The following is a 14,584-nucleotide window of genomic DNA, read 5'->3' on the forward strand; positions in this document are numbered from 1 at the left end:
TTAGTTAAATTTTATTAATGATGATAATAAGTACATGTGTCTGTGTTCTGTATTTATGGATAAATGTCTATATAGCATATTGAATTCTTACATCACACTGTAGACTAAGTTATATTTTCTCATGCTTTGTTGAGAATTAAAGTTAATATGTTATTTCTCCCAAAGATATTTGGATTGTAATTCTGATCTCTAGTTATTGATAGATTATATCATCTGTTAAATGAGTCTCTGGCACTAAAGGGTAACTCAGAGACTATTTTGTGAGGGAGGTCTGTTTTCCAGGTGATGTTGAACACATAGCTTATAGTCATAAGCCATCAGACCTAATAATGAAAGGCATGACCTTAAGACAAAGAGGTTGCAATAGTATTCAATGAACTCTGACATTGCCTATGTCAAAGACAAGGCCAACTTCACAATGTCTGTTCAACTAATAACAAGCTAGCTTACTAGACTCCTATTTCAAAACATTTGCATGATATTTCATGCTACAAAACTTTATAAAAAATATATGAATTAAAATAGCTTTTTAAATCTTTGTTTCCGATTCTGTGTCTCCCTCTCTCTGACCCTCCCCCGTTCATGCTCTGTCTCTCTCTGTCCCAAAAATAAATAAACGTTGAAAAAAAAAATTAAAAAAAAAATGGGGCGCCTGGGTGGCGCAGTCGGTTAAGCGTCCGACTTCAGCCAGGTCACGATCTCGCGGTCCGTGAGTTCGAGCCCCGCGTCGGGCTCTGGGCTGATGGCTCAGAGCCTGGAGCCTGTTTCCGATTCTGTGTCTCCCTCTCTCTGACCCTCCCCCGTTCATGCTCTGTCTCTCTCTGTCCCAAAAATAAATAAACGTTGAAAAAAAAATTTAAAATCTATGCATGCAGATATACATTCATTTAAATGTACATACTTAGTCCTCTAATAGAGTATACAGAAAATGCAGTGATTTTAGTAAATAATATATTTTAATAGAAAAATATCATTTCCAGATGAGTAAGTTATTATTGTCTTTAGAGAAAAAATAATAGCTTCATTCGAGACCCAAATGTCACCAACTTTAATAATGTAGAAAAATGTGTGCTTTTAGGGGCGGCTGGGTGGCTCAGTCAGTTAAGCAGCTGACTTCGGCTCAGGTCATGATGTCATGATTCATGAGTTGGAGCCCCATGTCCGGTCCTGTGTTGACAGCTCACAGGCTGGAGCCTGCTTCAGATTCTCTCTTTCTGCCCCCTCCCCCTTCTTTTTGCACTCTCTCTGTCTCTCAAAAATAAATAACCATTAAAAAAAAAGGAAAAATGTGTGCTTCTAGCGATGGTTTTTCTATTGTCTTCAACCAGTACAATACAGCAAAAGACACTGGATTAGGAATTCTTGAATTCTAATCCAGGTTATGATCTTGTATAATATGTGATCTTGCACACATTTTTCTTGCACATATTTTGTGTATAAAATGAAGCAATTGGATTAGGGTCCAGATCTAAGATATCTATAATAAAGCTATGACACAGTGGCTCACTGACACCCTACACGTTGATCTGATCTTACTTCCTGCATTACCCTTCTCAGAATATCTGTTACTATTAATGTTACCATACTAGTCTTTATGAAATTTCTACCCGTAAGAACCAGTTCCTACCATCTTCCATCACATCCCTGATACCACTTAAGAGTTTATTACAGCAATTTATACTTGAAGTAGGCACTAGTTATAAAATCCACTTTCTGCTGTTCTAAATTGTTCACAGTGCTGAAGGGTTATTCCAGATTATGCCCTCGTATATTCATGAAATATTTCACTTAATCACCCTATGCATCCCTCCACTTCACTTTTCCTAGTTTCTTTGCCTATGTGAAGTCAAACTTTATTCATTTAAAGTTCAAGCAAAGGCCGTATTTCTGGTCCTCAGTCCTGGCAATCGTTTTAGTCTTTGACATTCCCTTGCTCTTTATACGTGACTGCTGGAATTTGGATCTTTATACTCACTGCTGTCACTCAATGCCTAATCATAAACAAAAAATGGGTTTGCTTTAGCAACACAGTTTATCTCCTTGTCTAATTAGTGCCTCTCTGGCTGGGGTGCTGCTAAGGTAGCAAACATTTGGCTTCTAGCTTCGTGCTGCTAATGAGGATTTTAGTCTGCAAGTATGCTTTGCCTTTAGCAACTTGGTTTATTTACTTCATTTTAGGTCCATTTATCGTCAGTCCATTACACTGTTCCAAATTGTAAAATGATATATAGTCACAAGAATATTTTCCTGTTATATCTCTAGGGCAGGATCATCTGCAAAACGTTCCTTGGCTGAATCATGTACAGGCTCACAATCTGTTCAGCTTCTCGTGGCTTTACTAACCTTCAAGGACTTAGTTGCTTGTAGAAAATAAGCTGCAGTAGAAAATAAGTGCTCAGGGTGAAATCTTGTGTTGCATGGTATATTTCCTCAGCTAAACATTTAAAGTAGATGTATCTTATTTTTGATATTAGATGCCCTCTCTATGCATTGGGAAATTTCTCCTCTCACTCATTCTAGACGGTTTTGATGGAGCCATCCATTAGTGTACTTTGTACAACCTCTGGTTACCGGAGGCACCTGGCCCTGACCTAGCCAATCATGAAACCTCATCCTTTTCTTCAGATGGAAGACCCATTACCCAAGGAGAATCAGAGTTCCTCACTGATTTTAGATGGATACTAGGGGAATGAAAGTCACTTTTTTTTTTCTTTTTAAAATTGCCTTCTGTAAAGATATTTAAGTCTTTACTAGTACAGCCTTTCTTTTCTAGCCAGTACCAGCCTGAGTATCAAATACAAATGGTGATGAAGACAGAGGCATGGATATCTGGATCTAGCCAGGTCTTAAAGGAGATTACGCCTGTAATTCCCAATTCCATGTACGAATATATATTTTTTGGCTTAACCTACTTGCAATTAGACTCCTTCAATCAAAAACTTTTAGGTTTTCAAAAACATACTTTTTAAAAAATGATTGTTAGTAGCTTGATAATCAAATGGTTTGCTAAATTTCATGCAAGATAAAAGGAGATACAGGACATATCTTTTATAAATAGATTATGTTGATTGTATATGACATATTTTATAAGTAGATTATGTTGACTGTCTGGAATTACATACTTGATAATATTACTGCAGAAAATAATGACTTAAGAGTAAGTCCGTGGAACATAACTTAATAATTATGTATGCAGAATAGGTCTTCTACAGAAACTCTGATTTGAGATGACAGTTGTAGGATAGTAAGATGTTAAAATGTTGAGTGAAGAAAGGGAAGGAGGACTGTGAATGAAGATATATTACAGATGTATTTTTTAAGCAGCATGCACATATATGTCAGAAGAGCATTTTCAAGTAACTGCCAAGAACTCTGCATATCTTGAGTTGAGAACTAAAGATGACAATCAAAATGTAGACATAAGTCAAAATATGAAGAACTCTGAACATTTTTAACCTCTATGAACCTTAGTTTATTCATTTATAATATGGAAATAAGAGTATCTTTTCTGTGGGATTTTGTGAGTGGTAACACAATTTGTGGAAAGTGCTTAGCCAAAAAAGCATTTAGCACGTGGTTTTCCATTAGTATAGTGATAATGAATTATGTGAACCTCCTAGTATATCCACAAGATTGTCAACTTTTTAAAACATAACATATATTATAGAAACTAGTTATATAAGCAGTGAATTTATATGTTTTCAATAAAAAGAAATTTTCTTTGAGAACAATCTTCTTCATTACTTTATCATTTGCCTGGGGAAGGCTGGCCTCTACTGGTAATATCCTCAAATTGCAGACATATAGTCCTCATAGCTGAGAAATGATTCAAAGTACTTGCCAGATTCAAGCCATGAACTAGGGTCTCATTTGAAAACAAAGAATATCTGACAATTTTGGAAACATTAACTCTGAATTCCTATCATATAGCTTCTTTTAAAGTCCTGAATCTGATAGTTTTTTTAAAAGATGAATTTAAAACAGTGTTTCCCAAAAGTTTATATGTGTATAGTATAGTATAGCAACTTATATAGTTTATATATATGGTTTACATATACTATATATAGTATGTATATATTATTGTTTGTATATACTTCAAATATAAAATTTTACATACTCTCTATATAATATATATGTACTATATATATAAACTTTATGTACATAAATACATCATATGCTGAGAGACAGAACACAAGCGGGGGTGGGGGGGGGAGAGTGAGACACACACACACACACACACACACACACACACACACACACACAGGATCCAAAGCAGGCGCCAGGCTCTGAGCTGTCAACACAGAGCCTGATGCGGGGCTTTAACCCGCGAACTGTGAGATTATGACCTGAGCTGACGTCGGATGCTTAACTGACTGAGCCACCCAGGGACCCCCATCATATTCTTGTATACGTATTGGTATAACATATGTCTTCTCTCTTAGAAGCACTGTCTTTTTTTATAAGATAATAATGATAGTACATTGTTGTTCTTTTACGTACTTTATTTGGATTTAATATTCTAATTTTCAAAATGAGGAGTTGCAGTTCTATTTCTATTCTCACATTTTATTTCAAAATTGTACTTTTATCCCCAAGCCAAAAGTTTGAAAATATTTTTTCTCTGTTCATGTAAAAAGAAATATCCTCCATTGTATTTTATAATGTTCATTTAGTGTTCACCAAGAGCCACCAAGAAGAAATAGCAACAGATGGAACATAATTGTGGACAACATCCTATTGTTAGTGAACCAAAATAAAGACCATTGTAACAAAATTCTCCTAGATGTCAAGTTCAGGACAAGTTTTGTCTCTGTCAATGAACTGAAACTTCTCATATAGATAGTGAAGTCTGTATAACCCATCTGAATGTTTTTTTTCATTTGTGTCACCATTTTGTTTGCTGACTTACAATGGGTTTTCAAATTTACATTGTGGATTCACCATTCATAAACTACTTACAAGTTTGAGTTCCATTTAGCTGCATTTTAATGACAACAGGTTTTTTAAATATAATATATAATATTAATATATATAAAACACATATTTAAATGTTGAATTTTAGAATTGCAATCTGTGAAGTCTATTTTATGACTTTTTTAAAAATAAAGTTTCTTAAATATGCTGCTATAATTCTTTTATAAATAGTTCTGTGTAACATCAGACAGGAGAGGACATTTCTCAATAAACAATACTATTATATTAAACACATACTCCATTCATTCTCTCATATCAGGTCCCCTATTCCACTGAAAAATCCTCTTCTTAATGTTATAGGATTTATGTAAATTTTCACTATTAATCACTCCTCATTTTCCCCAATATAACTTTCATGTACTGACAAGTAGGAAGTGAGCATTGTCAGATGTGCTAATTATTATGCAGTAGTTTCGAAACAAAACTGAAACACAAAAGAGTATATTCTAAAAGGTGAGTCAAAAGATCCACCATTCATCCCCAACCCTCTCCCACAGCAGCAAAGAGATTGTTTGTAGTATTATTTTGAGATGAGGGCATTGAATTTTCCCTTAAAATAGGTTTTCTTACTAGTATGGTAGAAAGGTTTTGTAATGAGAGGTAGATAAGGTTAAAAATAGGGCAAAGGCCATTCCTTTTTTTATAACCCTGTAAATACATTAATATCCTAGAGTTCTTTTGTTTAACAGACCTTCCGGAAGGTAAATTTACATGCAGCACTTGAAACCATAATTTATTCGTCAGCTTCGCTTTCTCTAGCTATTCTTTATGAAATGGCATCATGATACTTTGCAATGGAATGTGATTGTGCAACCTGATATTACTTGTGTGTGCTGATAAAGGAGGAAGCAATGATTGTATTCCCATTCTTTTGCGTACTATGAATTTAAATTTCAATTAAATCAGATTAGATATTCTGTTCTATGCCATCTTTATTTAACATTAGTGGTGATTAGTTTCTAATTTCTGTTGCTACTGATATCCGCTTTATACCCTCCCATCTGTGAATATAAAGTGAAGGCTTTCACACATTTCCATTTTATTTATTTGTATTTTGAATTTACAGGGTTTTAAACCTCTTAAAATTTAACTAAGTGTGAAATGTTTCAAATTAAGAACCACAGTCTTAGAAGCATTAAAGCACACCGTGGGATGTTGAAGACTATAAGTGGTAAAAGTTCCAAGCTTATTTCGAGTTGTGTCTTATTTTCTCCTTAAAATGAGTGAGTAAAGAAAGAACGTAACTTAGATCCAGTGCTAATACCTAAAACAACAAATTTGCAAGATATTTACAGAAAGAAAAACAGATGTGGCAAATAGTTTTGATTTATGAACTTAATGTATAAGGTTTAAAACCTAATCCTTTCACATATAAACCCCCGCTACAAGCCTTCATCCCCCCCCCCCCCATTTTGTTCTTTTCCTTTGTTTTCTTTGCATCCAGTTGAATTACAGGCAGCCATGGACTGTAGGACTTTCCTGGTTTCTCTTCCTTACTTCTCTCACATCAATGGCCCACACTGTCACTGCCTTAGTTTAGGGCTTGATTATCTCTTGCTTTTGTGCCTGCAACAGCCTCCAGGGTCGTATTTCTGACTAGTAAATTTATCCTCCACAAGGCCACTAGACCAACTTGTCTAAAATGTAAATTTAGTCAATGCATTCCATGGTTCCCCACTGCTTGATGATAGAGTCAAGTTTGTTAAAATGGAATGAGGTAGCTCTTGATTTATTCCAGGTAATTGTACGTACTTGGATTTAGAAAACATTAAGTCTCGAAGTTACTGAAGCAATGGTCACAAGCCAAAGGACATAGGAGGTAAATATGGAAGTAGACATTGATATTAATTAGGTTTTGAAAACTTCCAAGAAACCAGCACAGACCAAATCTCACTATAATTGACACCATTAGACTAGATATCTGTGTATTAACAACATCATTCAAAAGGCCCTTATTGGCCTCCTTTTCATGTAAGGCAACAGACAGATTGCAAGTGGTCAAGAGACTGGATGATAAACTGACTTTCCCTGAGTTCTCCCCCTAAGAAGCTGACAAGTCCATTCCCTGCTTGCTGCCGCAATTTCTGGATCTGTAAAATGGGGATAGTAATGCTTGACTTGCCTTCTAGAGATGTCATAGTGCTACAAATCTAAGTGAAAAATAGAATTCGTAGTCACTTAATGACGGCAAAGTGTTTTCGAATATTTTAGACCATTTGATCCTCACAATAAGGCAGTGGTTAAAAACCTGTCAGATGCTAGACACCTTTTATATAATAAATATTTTATAATACCCTCTCTACAAAATAAAACTAATAGATGATACGACTTCAATACATATGAGATTTTTTAAAAAGACAATCATCTATAAGAGGAATATAATTTAAAAAATGTTTGTTACTGAAATTATTAAAATAATAAAATAAGAACTAGTTTCTTAATAAAAAACACTGAAAATAATGGATAGCCTTATACAAAATCAAAAACAAAAAAAAGCAAAAAGGGGGGTTTTAAAATGTGTATGACGTATAAATATAAATATATATATATGTGTGTGTGTGTGTATGTGCATATTTGTGTGTGTACACATGCATCCTGTAGTATATGCGTACATTTACGTGAATGTATGGGAGTAAGTCATCAATTAGATTTCTTGATAATGTAGTAATCAAGTAGGCAAATATTTCTACTCAGCTAAATCACTGTCGATGGCTTCAACATCAAAATTGTGAGGACTGTCATGAATCCATTCCACAATCTTTTTCAGTTTGGATCAGTTATTTGACATTAGAATCATTAATATCATTTAAAACTGGAAAGCTTTGAAATTTAGGTTATTTATTCACCCACTTCATCATTTTAATTGTTTATTACCTTGCCTAAAACTTAGATGGAATTGTCCATTTTATCTGCGGGAGAACAATACCTCTAGTAGAAAGTATCAAATTGTCATATGTCACTTATGTTTTAGTATTTCCCTTGTTCTATTTAGAAGAGGAAAAAAGAAAGAAAAAAGAACTTTTGTGATGCATCTTAGTTTGTGGAAAACTGTGGGTGGTAGTGTAAAAAGTGGTTAGAAAATTATCCCCTAAAGACATTTTAGGTTAAACAACTCTCAGAATATGATTGGAACTAACCCAAAGGTATTGGAATGAAGGGGTGATATGGGTAGTAAAGGTGGCTTGTGGCTAGAAACTAATTAGCATTGAAAAAATTACTAATCAAATTTCCTTTTTCAAATATAGATATGATTTATTCCAGGGAGGGTCTTGGTATAATTGACCTAAATATTGACCTATTTTTGCTATCTTTCCCAGTATCAAATAAAAAAAAACTTTTGATAGATGAGAATTTGTCAAGTGACTTTCCTAATATTATGTCATTAATGAATTCTTGTTTTTGTTGAATTATGATGCATAACAAATCCAGTTACAAAAACCTTCTAAAATTCTGTCTAAATTTTTGTTTATAAATTCTTGCATTAGTATCATCTTTCATTGGTGAGAATTCAGTGTGTTAGTACATGTAAAGTTGTTTAGAACAAGATGTGGCAATTGGTAAGTGCTCAGAATATGTTAGCTATTGTTTTACTATTATTTATAAATTCATCCCAGTATGTAAAGGTGTACATATCTACATGTGTGCATTTTAAAAGAGTAGTTTATTATGTATCCAACATGTCTTTTATTTTTGTTGTGTTTTTACTTGGTGAGACTATTGAACATAAATTATCATTATGTGGAGTGTTTATGTTGTATACAAATCTGTTTTAGTAGTAATTAATGTCTATGTTTGAGTGTTCTTTCTAAACATTTTCAGTGCATTTTTTCCTTCATTAAAATAACCAACAAACAACAAAGATATTACATATTGAACACTAGGCCTGTGTGTAAATATTTGTAACATCAATATCAAAAAGCTAATATCAAAAAAATGAGATTTATGTGAATAAAAATAAATGTTATCTCTTGTCATAAGTTCTAGGCAGAAATGTATAAGAATTAGAGCAGATCCATCCTGAAGAAGTCAAGGATGTCTTTAAGAAAAAGAGACAGTCTGAGGATAAGTAAGAGTTTCTGAAACAGGAGAACGAAGGCATCTGTAAAAAAGTCAAATGTTTCAAGAAAGTAGTCATTTCAAAAGCATGATTTTTTTTCTTATATTTGCAACACAATTACAAACAATCCTTTGCTAAATTACCCTTCATTTTAGAAGTTTTTGGAATTGAACACTGTATCACTTGAGAACTTGCCCAATAATCCCTGGAGCACAATAAACTTGCTTATACGTGGAAAGCTAGGTTATCACATCTTTATTTCCTAGTGACTGGATAATTACCTGGACAATTTCAAGATAAAAGTAGAGCCAAATAAAGGCGCAATTAGACATCGCAAGTGCTTAGTGAGCTTCATGATTATTTAGTTTTCCAAGAAAGGTGAACTGAAGATTTTAGGTATAGAGTCTGGTTAAGATGAATTTTAAACCATGGTAGTTTTTTGTAGTTGTTATTTCAGAGTCACTTTAGCAATATATTGAAGACAAACCTTTAAAAACTCAATAAAAGAAAGCATGAAAAGTAACAATGAACCAGAAATCATAATTAGATAAATCAAATAAATAAATCCCAAAGTTACTCAAGCAGATGATAATTAATTTGTTATGCTTGGTAAACAAAGGGATTCTGAGACCATTTATTGCAAAAGTGGTGTTAAGAACACTGTGTTAGCTGGGGCTATCATAACAATATACCATAGACAAGGTTGACTCAACAGTAGAATTTATTTTCTCACAATTCTGGAGGCCAGAAGTCCAAAACCAGGGTGTTAGCCTGGTCAGGTTCTGGAGAGCTCTCTTCCTGACTTGTGGGTACCTGTCTTCTTGCTATGTCCTCAGCTGGTGGACAGAAAGCGCTAGCTTTCTGGAGTCTCTCTTTATAAGGGCAAAAATCCATCATGACTGCTCCCCACTTCTGAAATTTTTATCTCAATCTAATTACGACCCAAAGGCTTCATTTTTAAATACCAACACATTACGGGTAGGGCTTCAACATATGAGTTTGGGGGTGATACAATTCAGTCCATGGCAAGCACTTGAAGTAGGGTTATCAGCCTGAGTCAGCTAGTTATCTTGAAAAGTCATTGGACAACTGCTGGGAGCTATTAGCGTGCGTTAGATGGACTAGTGGAATTTCTTCTTTATCATATCCATGCTGGTGACCACTGGCAACTCATTTTCTTACCTTCTCTAAACGTTAGTTTCTTCACTTGTAGAATAAAGGCAGTGATATACCTACCATACAAGTGCAAAGGACTGAAAGGCATGAAGTGCACAAGTATGTGGACAGTGCCAGACCTATAGGAAGTGCTGAATAGTGTAGTTATTTTTCTTTTTCTTTTTTTTTAAATTTACTACATGTTGAATGGGATAATACATTTATGAATGGTATAATTTCTAAGCATTTTAACACATGAGGAACCCTTGAAATCAGTGTGTTCAAATGAGAAACATTAGCATTATTTGTTTTAAAGGCCTATTCAGAGACGCATAGAAGGTTGGAATCAACATAATATGAAGTATTGGGACTTTGAAATATAATTAAATTTGATAATTTAGGATATGGAAAAATTTTAGTCTGATGGCTACCAGTTACATTTTTAAATGTATGTATTTATTTAGATGATCTAGCCTATTTATGTGGAGATCTATAGCATCACACAAATACTTTCTACCATCTATTTCTAATATAATATGGCATGTTACTGAAATCAAGCAAGAATATTTCAAGTCTGTTATAACCGAGCTTTTTTGTTTAGGGTAAATTTAGATTAGTGATGATCTAACATTGGTTTACATATATATACACATAATATGTACACACTTAAAAGTCATAAAATTTAATAATCTAGTTATAAGGGACTTATGTTTTAAAGAAAAAAATAAAAACTGAGGAGTCAGGAAAGCAGTCTGTAGAATACTGATAATATTCCATTGGGATCATTCTGTATATTTCAGTCTTTAGGAAATTAATCCCTTCACCTTAATCATTCTATTTGGGTTAATTTTTATACTAAGATTTAAATACAAATGGTATGCAAATAATAGTTTGCCATCCATTTATCTATAATAATGCAAAGGAATTCCAAGACCTAACTACCTAGTTTTATGTTTATAAAATATATGTATAATATTTATCATCAAAAAGGGATAAAGTTGGTGTAAATGTATGGGGGTCGGGGAAGGGATAATTGGATTTCCCTGTTTGTTTTGTTTTGTTTTGTTTTGTTTTGTTTTGTTTTGTTTTGTTTTAAAATACAACATTTAAGTTGCCTCCACCAACTGGTGAAATCTGGAGATATTTGTGTGAAAAGTAATACCTCTTTTTGTCCCAGATGTTTATATGGCCAAAGTTTGATTAAAAAAAAAAAAAGGCAAGAGAAACACGATACTTTTTGGAACATGCATTGTTCTTGGTGAAGGAAGCACAATATTTTAAAATTTTTATGGGTTCTGAGAGAGACTGGCTCTGCTTGTGGCATCTGAAAGTTACAACCCAGACAGTTCCCATGTAATTACCCCAGGAACCTGTGGTTTTATAACATTATTCCTGAAATTCAAAGCTTGTGCTTCTAAGCTAACCCCTTGTAGGGACTCTAAAGATTTTATCAATTAAATTTAATCATTATCAGAGAATGAACTTGAAGGAAGATTTGTCAAATCAAATATAGCAGCTTTAGAAATATATCAAGATTTTTAGTATAGAATAACTGTGCTCAGAACGCAACTGATTTTAAAGATGGTACCGGAGCCAGAATGATAAGTGATGTGGAATTTGAAGATGCGGGCTTGAACCCTACCGTTTTAATTACCATGTTTGGTAAGTGGCTTAAGCAGCTGAGCCTTATGAGCTTATAATATGAAGAGAAAAATACATGCCTTATTTATCCCACAGGGTTATTGTAAAGATCAAATGAGATAGTACATGTGTTAAAGCCTTTAGTGAAACTTCAGCCATAGAAGCATAACCGTTACCATCCATTTAATAGATACGATACTGCTTAATGAATCACAACTAAAATAAAGTTAAACCTAGCTATGCTTTTTCTAGGGATTTTGTTCTACAATCTAATGTGTGATTCTGTTTACTGGGGAACCACCACTAATTAAAGTGTGGTTGATGTTCATGCTGTTCACATTTGTCCAGCTTTTTACCCATCATCTACTGATAGTAATTCATGAACATTTAAAATGTACAGCAACAGTCTGCTACAGCATGGCCTATCTCATATCCCTCTAGCTCATGCTGGGCTTTCACAATGGAGCCTGCTGAGACAAAACAGTTTCACAGTCTTCTTAGGGTGAATTACTTTCCATTTATCCAGGATAAACCAAATTCTAAGCAATTCATAGCAAAAGCCTAGTTAAAAAAGAGAAACAGAATAAAGCATACAGGGTTTCTATGCAAAATCAAATGTGTCTGTTTCTTCTAATGAAAATGTGAATGAAACAAAGTAAGAAAAATATTAACGACAAACACAATATTTCATAATAAAATTGCTATTTCTCATTTAGATTTCATTATTTTTCCTGAGAAAATTCTTTAATATATTTTTGAATTCCAAATCCTGCTAATGTTTTATATATTCAAAAAATCATACAGAATCAATGAGAAGGTGTGTGGTTGGGGGAGAAATGAACCCAATCGATATTCATTGATAACACAACATTCAGAAGGAAAAAAATACCCAAATACAGTCTTAAAAAGTCAACTTTACTAAGATCTAATTTACATATATTAAAATACCCCTATTTTTAGTGTAAAATCTGATGAGTGTTGACAAAGTATACACTCCTGCACTAACCACCACAATCAAGATCTATGGGAAATTTCCATAACCTCAAGCTCCTAGATTTCATTAGAAGAGATAATATGAAAGTAAGTCCTATTACAAATATCTCCATTTTTGTAGTAGCTGAAAATAAAATTAATTTTTACAGTAATATGTCATTTAACATAAGACAGACATAATTATTTAAAACTCACATATGTTAATAAACCTCAGTGGAATTCAGATATGTCTCTCAATTTGGCCACATAACTTCAGTAAATAGCATCTTAAAAATTCAAACCGCAGGTCCTTTTGAAAATCCAAAGCGAAGCATCATCTCTGAGTGACTGTATTTCATTGCAAAGAGAAGTTATCCAAGATACTGGAGCAACTGAGTGCCCCAAAAATAGTCTCCACATTCTGGTGCATAGGCCCGATGTCTAGTTAGTAGGTCAAGAATTAGCTTTTAGCCTATAGACAATCATGAGTATGGCCTCTGAAAAGTAAGAAGCTTGCCACATGAAGATTCCAGTATATGGGGAGGCAAAAGAAAGAATGGATAGCACATATATCATATACTTGATAAACTGATTTTGATACCATACAAACGAAGATTTTAATTTTGTGTACAAGAATCTTTCTGAGATTTAGTTTTCTGATTTGTAAAATGGACATAGTAATACCTATGCTATTGGGAATCTGTAAAGAGTAAAAATATTTTATATACAAAGTGACTGAGATAGTGCCTGGCAGAAATTATGTTGTCAGTAGAAGCTACTAGGTAGTTACTTCTGAGAAAAGTAGGGAGTTAGATATAAACCAAAGCCAGGTGTCCATGGCAGACATTATTAACCCATCACAAAAAAAAAAAAAAAAATTGAAAAAAAAAACATTTGCACAGTAAAATTAGAATGTATTCCAAAGTAACATATTCTTCTATGGATTAAAGAACCCAATCAGGTATCAGCTCATCCATATACTAAATAAAGTGTCTTAGGTAAATAATTCAGATCTCATATTCTTAGGAAAATTACCATGATATAACCTTCCCATGAGTGTATACTAAAGTAAGGTAAAAGTATTAGATTTCCACATGCTCCCATGCTTTAACCTGGTTCCAAGTGGTTGTCCCTACACAACGAGCTTGTTTGTCACTCATGAAGTGCCTCTTCTGGGACATACTCATAATGACAATAAGAAATAGCATGCCCATAACATTATGTGAATTGATCTCAATTCAATGCCCAAATCTTAAGGAAGGGTCATTTGCAAAATCCAAAGCTGAGTCAGTTCAAAAGTAAGATGTGTTAGAGTAAATAATGCATCCTTCGCCTATTATAATTGCCACAAGATAGTACTAAAAAACACAAATTTGGGTAGCAGCAACAGTACAAATGTTTGTTGAAAACCTGACCGCTGTTGATGGTGCATAGAAAATTTTCATTCAAAAAATGATGTTTTCATTTCAGTAGAGCCAGAAGGTGACCTATGTGTGGTTAAGGCTGCAGAGAGGGTGTCTGAAAGCATACATGCCATTTGATTAGAGAGAATGCTCACCCCACACTGACAGTTAACTTTATGACACCAGTGGTGCAGGAGAGAAGCCTGCAAGCTAGCCGCAATAAGAGCCAGCAGATCTGCATTAACATTTTATACATTGAATTTAATAATGTATTCTTCATGCTAAATAACTTTCTGAAACTTATTTCATCTGATTTGAGATGTGATTTGAGAACTGCCAATATGTTAGGCAATCTGCTGCAAAATTGTCTGTTTTCATCTAA

General features: G+C 33.8%; 1 protein-coding gene across 3 annotated transcripts in view; it reads left to right on the plus strand.

Moving 5' to 3' along the window:
* CADM2 (cell adhesion molecule 2) overlaps positions 1-14,584 on the plus strand; it is a 1,073,367-nt gene that overhangs the window by 580,764 nt on the left and 478,019 nt on the right. The window lies entirely within an intron of this gene.

Source organism: Leopardus geoffroyi, chromosome C2, assembly GCF_018350155.1.
Source record: "Leopardus geoffroyi isolate Oge1 chromosome C2, O.geoffroyi_Oge1_pat1.0, whole genome shotgun sequence".
NCBI classification, from domain to species: Eukaryota; Metazoa; Chordata; class Mammalia; order Carnivora; family Felidae; genus Leopardus; species Leopardus geoffroyi.